The sequence below is a fragment of the Egretta garzetta genome, unplaced genomic scaffold, assembly GCF_000687185.1.
Source record: "Egretta garzetta isolate BGI_Z169 unplaced genomic scaffold, ASM68718v1 scaffold543, whole genome shotgun sequence".
NCBI classification, from domain to species: Eukaryota; Metazoa; Chordata; class Aves; order Pelecaniformes; family Ardeidae; genus Egretta; species Egretta garzetta.
Genome location: NW_009259110.1, coordinates 762,301 through 772,464, shown reverse-complemented (window position 1 = coordinate 772,464; position 10,164 = coordinate 762,301).

The window sequence follows — 10,164 nt, the reverse complement described above, 5'->3', positions numbered from 1 at the left end:
ATATTTGCAAACATAACCTAAAAACAAAACACAATTTGAAACAAATTCTTTTAATTTATGAGGGTTTTTAAAAAATATTTACTTTAAGTTAATTTCTATTGGAAATAAAGTACATTGATATGATGAACTTTAATTTTGTGAGAAGTCCTCATTGTGTCTGATATGCATACTATGCGTCAAATAAGTAAGAAATATCCATCAGACATTTCATAGCTTAGATACCCTGAACATTAACATTACCTAGCCTCAGACACAATTTCCTCTTACCAAAAAAGGGGTTGGACTAGATGACCTCTAGGGGTCCCTTCCAACCCCAAACATTCTATGATTCTATGATTCTGTGAAAAAAGCTCTAGCATGTCTTTTATATTCAGTCTAACTTCTTGTATGTACTTATCATTCCTAAGGCATGTTTTATACAAGCACAAATGTTTATATTCACAGATGTTCAGAAATACCTGTATTTCCTATATTTTCAACACAATATTAATTATTTTCTGAAATATATTAATAATTTACTTCAAAAAGAAATATGATATCTTTACATTTTTCTGTAAGTATCCAGGTGTTGGTCTTTGATATTAGGACTTAAAATGGTCTCTCAGATCATTAAAAAGCAAGGTGGCTGCATTTGATGTCAAATTGACTTTTAATTGTCTTTTCATTATGCAGCTTGCTGCATAACTGCTATTTTTACTTCCTCTTAAACAAAAAAATTAATTTAGTATTGCTTCAGTTTTCCCTGTGTGCACTTTAGACACACTGGTACTTGGTAACACAAAGAACAGTAGATGTTCTGTTGTTTTTCAGTTCTGGGAGAATTTTAACTTAGTGTCATGATTTAATAATAATAAACCACTGGTCATCCAGACTGTTTGGAAATCCTCGTTTAGTGTTTTGTGGTGTATGTTTCCAAAGATATGACTTTAGTGTCTACTCTTTGAGAACAATAAAAGAGTATTTGACAATTTGTGACAGTTTTAAGATAAAATTGTAAATATAAAATGTATGTTTATATCCAGTAGGTATTTTTACGTGTTATACCTAACATTTCTATGAAGCAGTTTTAGTATGTATACATTTTGTGCAAATCACAAGAGAACTGCTGTGATCTTCAAGACGTGTCATGTTGGCATCATGGACTGCTTATCTCAGCATACAAAGTAACTAAATACAATCATATGAAAATTATCTTTCCTTAAGAAATTACTGCTTGCAAAGAACAGTGGGAAAGAAGAGGTAAATACTTAAGAAAAAATACGTTGTCATAATCATAAGGCTGCCTTGGGAATGATCTGCTGCTTGGATTGCATGATGCCATTTTTAAGGGAAGCTGAGTTAGGTGAATTTAAAACCCAGAATATTTCTTCTCTCAGTTTGCTTGCTGCTGTTCCTGTTTGCTGCTCCAGCAGGTGTTCCAGAGATGCAGATACACATGCACATGAACAGTCAGTCACACACATCAGCACAAGCAGAGCTTTACATGTTGTCATGCAAATGCCAATAGTACTCATGTAAACATGACCATGGACTGCCCAGATTTGTTCTTCCTCCTTGGTTGATGAGGATTGGTGTTCCATAATGAAAATGTACACAAAACCACACACATGCACACTGTCTAGATGCACAACCACACCATATTCATGGAACCCTCAAATATTAGCATGGGCTCTAAACTCATCCAATACCCATGGTCAGAGCCTGGGCCCCTTCCTTAGTCAGTGTGTCAGACCCTGGGTATTTCCAGACCCAGGTCTCCTCCTACACAGACTAGTGGCTAGTCAAGCTTGATGGCCAGCTAGTACAGCCAGAAAAGCACACCTGTGCATCTGGTGCTTCCCCTAAACATTCCATTACAAGTTTTCTACACTCCCATAATAAGTTTTACATAATCCCACAAAGCCCTTGAATATCTGAGGATAAGTTTGCCTTTCCCAACAGGCCCACGAAAATCTTGTTTCCCTCTTTCTTAACAGCTACAAAGTTGAGAATTAATGTCTCCAAGGCTACACCTGAGGGGCTCCTTCAAAGGCCCATCAGTCAGTGACCGAACAGTTCTGGTCCTGGTATTGTGAATATTATCCCTTTCTCCCTAGGGTTTGAGTACCTATGTGTTTAACCTATTTTCCTGTCTCTTATTTGTGGGGGGTTTTTTTGTTTGTTTTGTTTGGTTTTGTTTTGTTTTGTTTTTTAACTGCTGAATCATTCTTAAGTATTCTCAAAAACCAGAGGTCCTTATCATACAGGTGACTGTGTACCTTTACATTCCACATATAATTTTGATTTCACATATACTTTCAACCCTAACTTGAAATTGAGATGGCTCCATTTGTTCAGTAGATAACAGAATAATATGATTAAAACAGAACTATGGACTAACTGCATTAAAATTCAATATGATGAAATTAGTCAAATTCAAGGGGCATTCCCTTTCAGTTTGAAATAAAAACATATAGCAATTCTAATGTACTTAAGTTAAGAACAGAATGACCATAACCCATCAATATGATGAAGCCATGAAAAAAGAAAACTTAATTTTAGCATATATGAGGTGAGATATTTCTGGCAGGGTCAATAATATAAATGTCCACCTTTGCTTCTGTCCTGGTTTCAGCTGGGATAGAGTTAATTTTCTTCCTAGTAGCTAGCATAGTGCTGTGTTTTGGATTTAGTACCAGAATAATGTTGATAACACACTGATGTTTTCAGTTGTTGCCAAGTAGTGCTCAGACTACTCAAGGACTTTTTGAGCTTCTCCTGCTTGGCCAGGTGCATGACAAGCTGGGAGTACAGCACAGCTAGCACAGCTAACCCAAACTGTCCAAAGAGCTATTCCATACCATTTAACATCATGCTCAGGCGGGTTAGTTGGTTGGGCTTGGGCAGAGTGATCGCAGCTCGGGGGGAGTGATCGCTGCTCACTGACTGATGGGCTGGGCGTCAGGGGGTGGTGAGCAATTGCATTGTGCATCACTTGTTTTATATATTCTATATATTCTCTTACCATTATTATTATTACTATTGTTATTCTTCTCTCTTATTAAACTGTCTCTATCTCAACCCACAGGTCTTACTTTTTTTTTTTCTTTTCCCTGATTCTCTCCCCCATCCCACTGAAGGAGGGGGGGAGTGAGCGAGCAGCTGCGTGGTGCTTAGTTGCCAGCTGGGTTAAACCATGACAGCTTCAATATTTCTCACCTGGTGGGATGTCACTTAAATTATTATGGTAAATTCTGTTGACCTACATTATACAAAGAGAATATATAAGGAAAAGTTACTCCATTCTTTCAGGATGAGACAAGAAAGTGCTAGTGTAATCTAATAGAAGGAAGACTGAGGGGGATAACTCTGTTCACTCCTGAAAAAAGGTATGTAAGTTAATGGACAATGTTAGCACTAGAGTAAATGGACACAAACTGGATGTTAACAAGTCTAGTCTTTAACACTCAGAAAGCTGATATTTTAGAATCCAGCTTCCACATCAGAATAGAGCAAACAAAAATCTAAATAACTCTAAGATTGGATAATATTAGACAGCACTGGATTCCACAACAGAAGATACACTTTTTAATCCTATATTTTCCTTGTTACAAAATTATTTTTATGACAACGATCAAGGTCTTCGGGCCTGTCATTACTTTTTTTTTTTTTAAGAGAGATTAGTGAGAGAGTGATCTTTGAATAAGCATCTACTTTTAAAAAAAAATTTTAAGCTATGTCTCAGTTCCAGGGGAGTTCACTTCTGTAGTGTCCCCTGAGCTCTTGATCCCTCAAAAGATTGGACCTGCGATCTGATGAGCAGTGAACCTTCATTTCGCTCAGTACCCAGAAAAAGCAGAATATGGTGAGAAAGAGAAAACACATGAATTCAGGACACGGCCAGGACATACACTGCAACTTGTAAAGCTCTCTGAGTTTTTATGAGGTAGATGTAGTCTTTCTATATTTAGTGAAGAATTAGAGAAGAAGCAGTTTGTGGTTGTGTGTGTGTAGTGGTAGCAAAGGTTTAAGATAGTGATGAGAAGTGTTTGCTTGGAACGGCAGAACACAAAAATAGATGATTTTGCTGGGACACTTAAAATAATAGTAACAATAACATAATAAAACTTATTGAATTCTTTGCCCTCCTTTGCTGAAAATCTTAATAGTAACATGGGCCAGATTTTCAGTTGCTCTATACCTTCAATAAGAGCCAGACTTTCTTACAGAGCTCTGATTTTAATTAAATATCAGGATAAAACCTAGAAAATTGCAAGACCTGCTTACTTTTTAGAAACTCTGATGCTGGCATGCTGGAAAAAAAATTACAGTACAAATAAAGATCAATAACATGACTTTTAAATCTAATTCCTCTCCTAATAAGAGAATAATGCAGCTGAATTCCAATCATATGATTTCCTGGAAAACAAGAAAATTACAAGGAAAAATATAATTTTTTTCTGTAACATCTATGTATTACTAATTTCAGACTGAATTTGAAAGTCTAGGAATGCCAGAGTGAAGTTAAAGAACAGTCAGGTGTTTATGGCAGGGACTATAAAGGTCTGTCATGATTTTAACAAATACTGCAAGCTGGGATCTAAAAGCTGCTGAGATGAGTTTAAAGTTGATCTCATTTGTGGAATTAGAGTACCTGTGTGCTAATAAAATAATTCTTCTGCTTTATCTTTAATCTTGTGGACTGCTGAAAACATTTTCTTTCCGACTACAGCATATTCTCCGTTATACAACTCTTAAAAATAGCTGAAATACTTGACTTGTACCTAACTGACGCTGCATAACTATAGCAACAAGACCTTGAGAAAAATCACCTGGGGAGATAATTCTTTAAAGAAAAAGGCAATTCAAAATAACAGGTCTAGGGAGAACCTTACTAAAGTTATAGAATAATTTAAACAAAAGGATCAGCAAGTCATAAAATATACCTCCTCAAAATCATCCTGAAGGAACCAGAAACGTCATAGAAGTGACAACTACTCTGAGAAACAGGATAATCCATACATAACATGGGGAATATTTTCATAGAATCATAGAATCGTCTAGGTTGGAAAAGACCTTTAAGATCAACAAGTTCAATCCTTAACCTAGCACTGCCATCCCACCACTAAACCATGTCCCTAAGCACCTCATCTACCCTTTTTTTAAGTACCTCCAGGGGTGGGGACACAACCACTTCCCTGGGCAGCCCATTCCAGAGCCTGACAACCCTTTCTGTGAAGAAATTTTTCCTAATGTCTAACCTAAACCTGCCCTGGCTCAACTTCAGACCATTTCCCTTCATCCTATCATTCGTTACCAGGGAGAAGAGGCTGACCCCCACCTCTCTACAGCCTCCTTTCAAGTAGTTGTAGAGGGTAATAAGGTCTCCCCTCAGCCTCCTCTTCTCCAGACTAATAGTAGCGGAGTAGTGTGAAATGAAGTGGCAAAGTCATTCACGTAATCAGAAAAAATAGGAAAGACTACTGATAACTTGGGACTAGATACAACAGACAGATAAGACATTGTGATCCCAAGCATCACACAATGTAGCTTTTACATGTGTGAGTCCCAAAGCGAAATTCAGCTACTGTGGATTGCCTGAGCTCCTAGTCTAATGCACTGAAGAATTAAATGACTCAGAATAGCAGAATTTATAGCTATTGGCCTACAATTGCCTGAAGCAGCCAGTACCAGGCTTTGTAAAGAGAGCTGTGTCTCTAGATCAACCTTTCACAGACACCCAAAGACCTGAGCTAGAGGGAAAAGCTATTTCAGCACAGAATTCGCAGCCCATGAGTTTGTCCTCACTTAGGGATGTTTACAAGACTGCAGCAAAGGAGGTTTACTTCTTCCTTTCATAACACAATAGTCTTCTTTTGGAAAAAAACTTTAACAATTAGCACACTCGTGATATATATAACATTCTTGTTCCAGTGTTTTCATAAAACAGTTCAGATTCTGTACTCTCAAGAAGTGTAACAACCAGAATGATATGCTGTTCTACCATGAACAATAGCATCTCTTTTCCTGTTGATGTTGTCTACATTAACAAAATAAGTTACACTGAATAAAAACAATTAGCTGGATATTAGAGGAGATACAGGAAGGATTGTTAACAATCTCACCCGGTAATAACAGTGCTAATTTGGGAGAGTAAGGAGCTATGTTTGATATATGTTCAAGCAGAATTTCTGTATTTTATCCAACAACTGTCATGACCAGAATCAAATCATTAGCTACTGCAGTTGGATGAAACGCCTCTACTTTTATGTTTTAGTAATGTCAGTCTGCCTACAGTCTTAGTATCAAAAATGATCATTTGAACATCACTACTTTCAGAGACATAGGCAGCATGATATGAATATGAATTTTAAGTACTTCTTTTTTTCACTCCTTTCTCTGAGAGTCAGCCTAGCAATAAATAGAGACGATTACAAACTGCATGTACATCCCATATAAAAGTCTGCCCCACTTCTGGGAGACAGAAGCAACAGTAGTTCACAAAAGAGTTGTTTGGTAGGAAAACTTCTGTACAGTACAGACCAGAATGGCTTATTCCACTCCTCATGTTGAGGAAGGCTAGGATTTACCACGGAGGAAGAAAGACTCACTTTTTACCAATTAATAAAGTTCCCAGGAAAGAATTCTGAGAGTTTTCCTTTTACTTATGTCCCACAAACCCTTGCTTTTTTCCTAAGGTATAAAAAGAAGAGGTAAAAAAAGAAGAAAAAAAAAAAGTTGCAAGACATTAAGAGACAGAAGATATAGTTCCATTTTTTTCATGAAATGATAATATTTGTTTTGATTACACAGAATCACAGAATCACAGAATGGCAAGGGTTGGAAGGGACCTCCGGAGATCATCTAGTCCAATCCTCCTGCTAAAGCAGGTTCACCTAGAGCAGGTTGCACAGGACTTCATCCAAGTGGGTTTTGAATATCTCCAGAGAAGGAGGCTCCACAACCCCCCTGGGCAGCCTGTTCCAGTCCTCTGTCACCCTCCAAGTAAAGAAGTTCTTCCGCGTATTCAACTGAAACCTCCTATGTTCAGTTTGTGCCCATTGCCCCTTGTCCTGTTGCTGGGCACCACCGAGAAGAATCTGGCTCTGTCCTCATGATATCCACCCTTAAGATATTTATAAGAATTTATAAGATCCCTTCTCAGTCTTCTCTTCTTCAGGCTAAACAAGCCCAGCTCCCTCAGCCTTTCCTCATAGGGGAGATGCTCCAGTCCCTTTATCATCTTTGTTGCTCTCCTCTGGACTCTCTCGAGGAGTTCTTAATCTTTCTTGAACCGGGGAGCTGTCATCCACCAGGACTCCCAGGTCCCTCTCGGCAGAGCTGCTTTCCGGCAGGTCAGCCCCCAGCCTCTACTGGTGCATGGGGTTTGACCTCCCCAGGTGCAGCACTCGACACTTGTCCTTGTTAAACTTCATCAGGTTCCTCTCTGCCCAACTCTCCAGCCTCTCCAGGTCCCGCTGAATGGCAGCACAGCCTGCCGGTATATCATCAGCCACTCCTCCCAGTTTTGTGTCAACAGTGAACTTGCCGATGGTACACTGTGTCCCCTCGTCCAGGTCATTGATGAATAAATTGAACGTGACTGGGCTGAGTACTGAGCCCTGGGGAACTCCACTAGCTACCGGCCTCCAACTAGACTCCACACTGCTGATCAGAACCCTCTGAGCCCTGTTGTTCAGCCAGTTCCCAGTCCACCTCACTGTCCACTCATCCAACCCACACTTCCTGAGCTTTCCTATGAGGATGTTATGGGAGACAGTATCAAAAGCCTTGCTGAAGCCAAGGTAGACAACATCCACCCCTCATCTACCCAGCTGGTCATGCCATCATAGAAGGCTATCAGATTGGTCAGGCATGATTTCCCCTTGGTGAATCCATGCTGGGTACTCCTGATGATCTTCTGTTCCTCTACTTGCTTGGAGAGGACATGCAGAATGAGTTGTTCCATCACCTTTCCAGGGATGGAGGTGCGACTAACCTGTAGTTTCCTGGGTCCTCCTTCTTGCCCTTTTTGAAGACTGGAGTGTCATTGGCTCTCCTCCAGTCCTCGGGCACCTCTCCTGTTCTCCAAGATATTGGTTCTAATTCCATTAAGAATTCTTTCATTCTAAGTCAAATACTCTCTTTAGCAAAGAACATGGTTTTGCTTGTAGGATCACATTTTGCTTTTCTAAACAACATTAATAGATACTATTCTGCATGAAAATACATTTATGTTGAAGATTTATTTTAAGAAATGGAAGATTTAGTTTAAGAAATGGTGAAAGTTTGAAAACAAGACATATTTTGAAAACACCATCAGTTTTTTGGCTGTTATTAGCAAGAGAAACACATTTCAGCTTTATTGTGTAAAAAGAGTTTAAAGAAGAGCTTTGTGGTGTTTTCCTAGTAATTACTTGAAATTATTTGAAACGTTAAGGAGCCAGGGATCCAGTTCTCACCTCAGAAACACTTAAATATTTCCTCCATGGGTAAAGTACCATAAAAGCTCTTCCCATCAAACTAAAACCAAATGTGATACTCTCTTCCTGCTCCAAATAGCATGCTGTTATACTAAAGGCGGGACTCTCATATCTCAAAACAGTAGCAGCTACATTGCAGACACATAACTCTTCTTTTGGCTCTATCCCACTCTTCCTCATTTCAGTTTTTATTTACTTCTCTTAATGTGCTAGGAGGTCTTTGGGATTTAGTCTCAATACATTAATAATTTAAATGTAATTATCACTTCATGGCACATCTGTCTTTCTTCTATCACTTGAGTTAGCTTTAATTCCTCTGACAGTTTAGTAGTACTGAGGTTTGAGGTTCACAGTATAACTAAGTTGAAAGTTGGTGTGAAATGAAGCTGTAAAGTTCAACAAACTATCACAGAGGATTTATTCAAGAATATGGATCTGAGTCAACAATATAGAGAACACCAATGAAGATAAGAAAAACATTTCTTTCTCTTTGAAGTCCTTAGCTGTTATTCTTAAACCATGGGTTAATTAGATCATGAGCTAATTGAAACATACAAATTAATTGCACTGATTGTTATTTATATGAGATTATAGTCTTTTCCTGACAAATTTGCTTTGATGAGGCAAAGGAAGCACTTGACATTTTGCCATTGAAAGTTAATTGCTCTCCTGCACCAATTAAAATGACACAGTATTTGAACTGAATTGCTTAATGTGCTGTTCCAAAGAAAAAAAGAAGGCAATGCATAACCTAAGGTGTCCATGCTTTTAAAGCACAATGTATCGGTCTGACCAAATTTTTAATAAACCTAGAAATCTTTTAGCTGCCAGTCATTTTTGGCAGGTAGTTCTCAATTTCTTAGGAAAAAAAAAATATGGTCTCCCAGTAAAGCAATGACAGGCTGATGATTCCTCAATCAGCTTTGAAGGAAATTTCTTTTGACTTCCTAGACCTAGAGAAATAAAAGTAAATAATGAAAGTAACAAAGACTAATCTTAAGCAAGAGTCATGGAGTAGAAGTAGCAAGTGGAACAAATGAGCTTGACCATGACTGCAAGCTGTTCTGAACTTATTTCTTGCTGTTCATCTTTCTTACAAAAGCAGGGGCAGTAGTACACCACAGAACATCAGAATAAATGGTATGATTCTGCATGTGAACATGGATCACAGTGTTCTAATCTCCTCCCATACATCAGTTCTCCCTTTGTAATGCAATTCATAGTCCACCAGTTGTGGCTTTTCCACCACTGCTAACTTCCAGAGAAGACCCAAACAGGCACTACTAGCCAAACAATCTCTTCAAGTCCAACAGCAATTGTAGCATTTAAAGTAATTAATATTCACTAGGGGAAAAAAAAGTACCATTTCATCTATTGGCTGTTTATTATTAAATGTATAAGCAACTTTGTAAGACAAGGCTAAAATCCAGGTTTCTATTTTGTACTGTAGCAGCTGATCTAGACAATAATCTGTGTGCTTTCTTCATTTCTTCATAGCAATTACTTTTCTTCCCTTGTGCATTGTTTTAGTTTTAACACAAGAACTTAAATTCCTCTTTCTAGTTAAACTTTCTAGTTAACCTTCACCTTCAGCGTTATCTGTAGCTGGATGGCTACACTATTTTTGTAACAGACTAGAGAGGACAGCGCTTCTGGCTGAGACATTGGTATGCACATGAACAGAAACAGAACGACTTGTGGG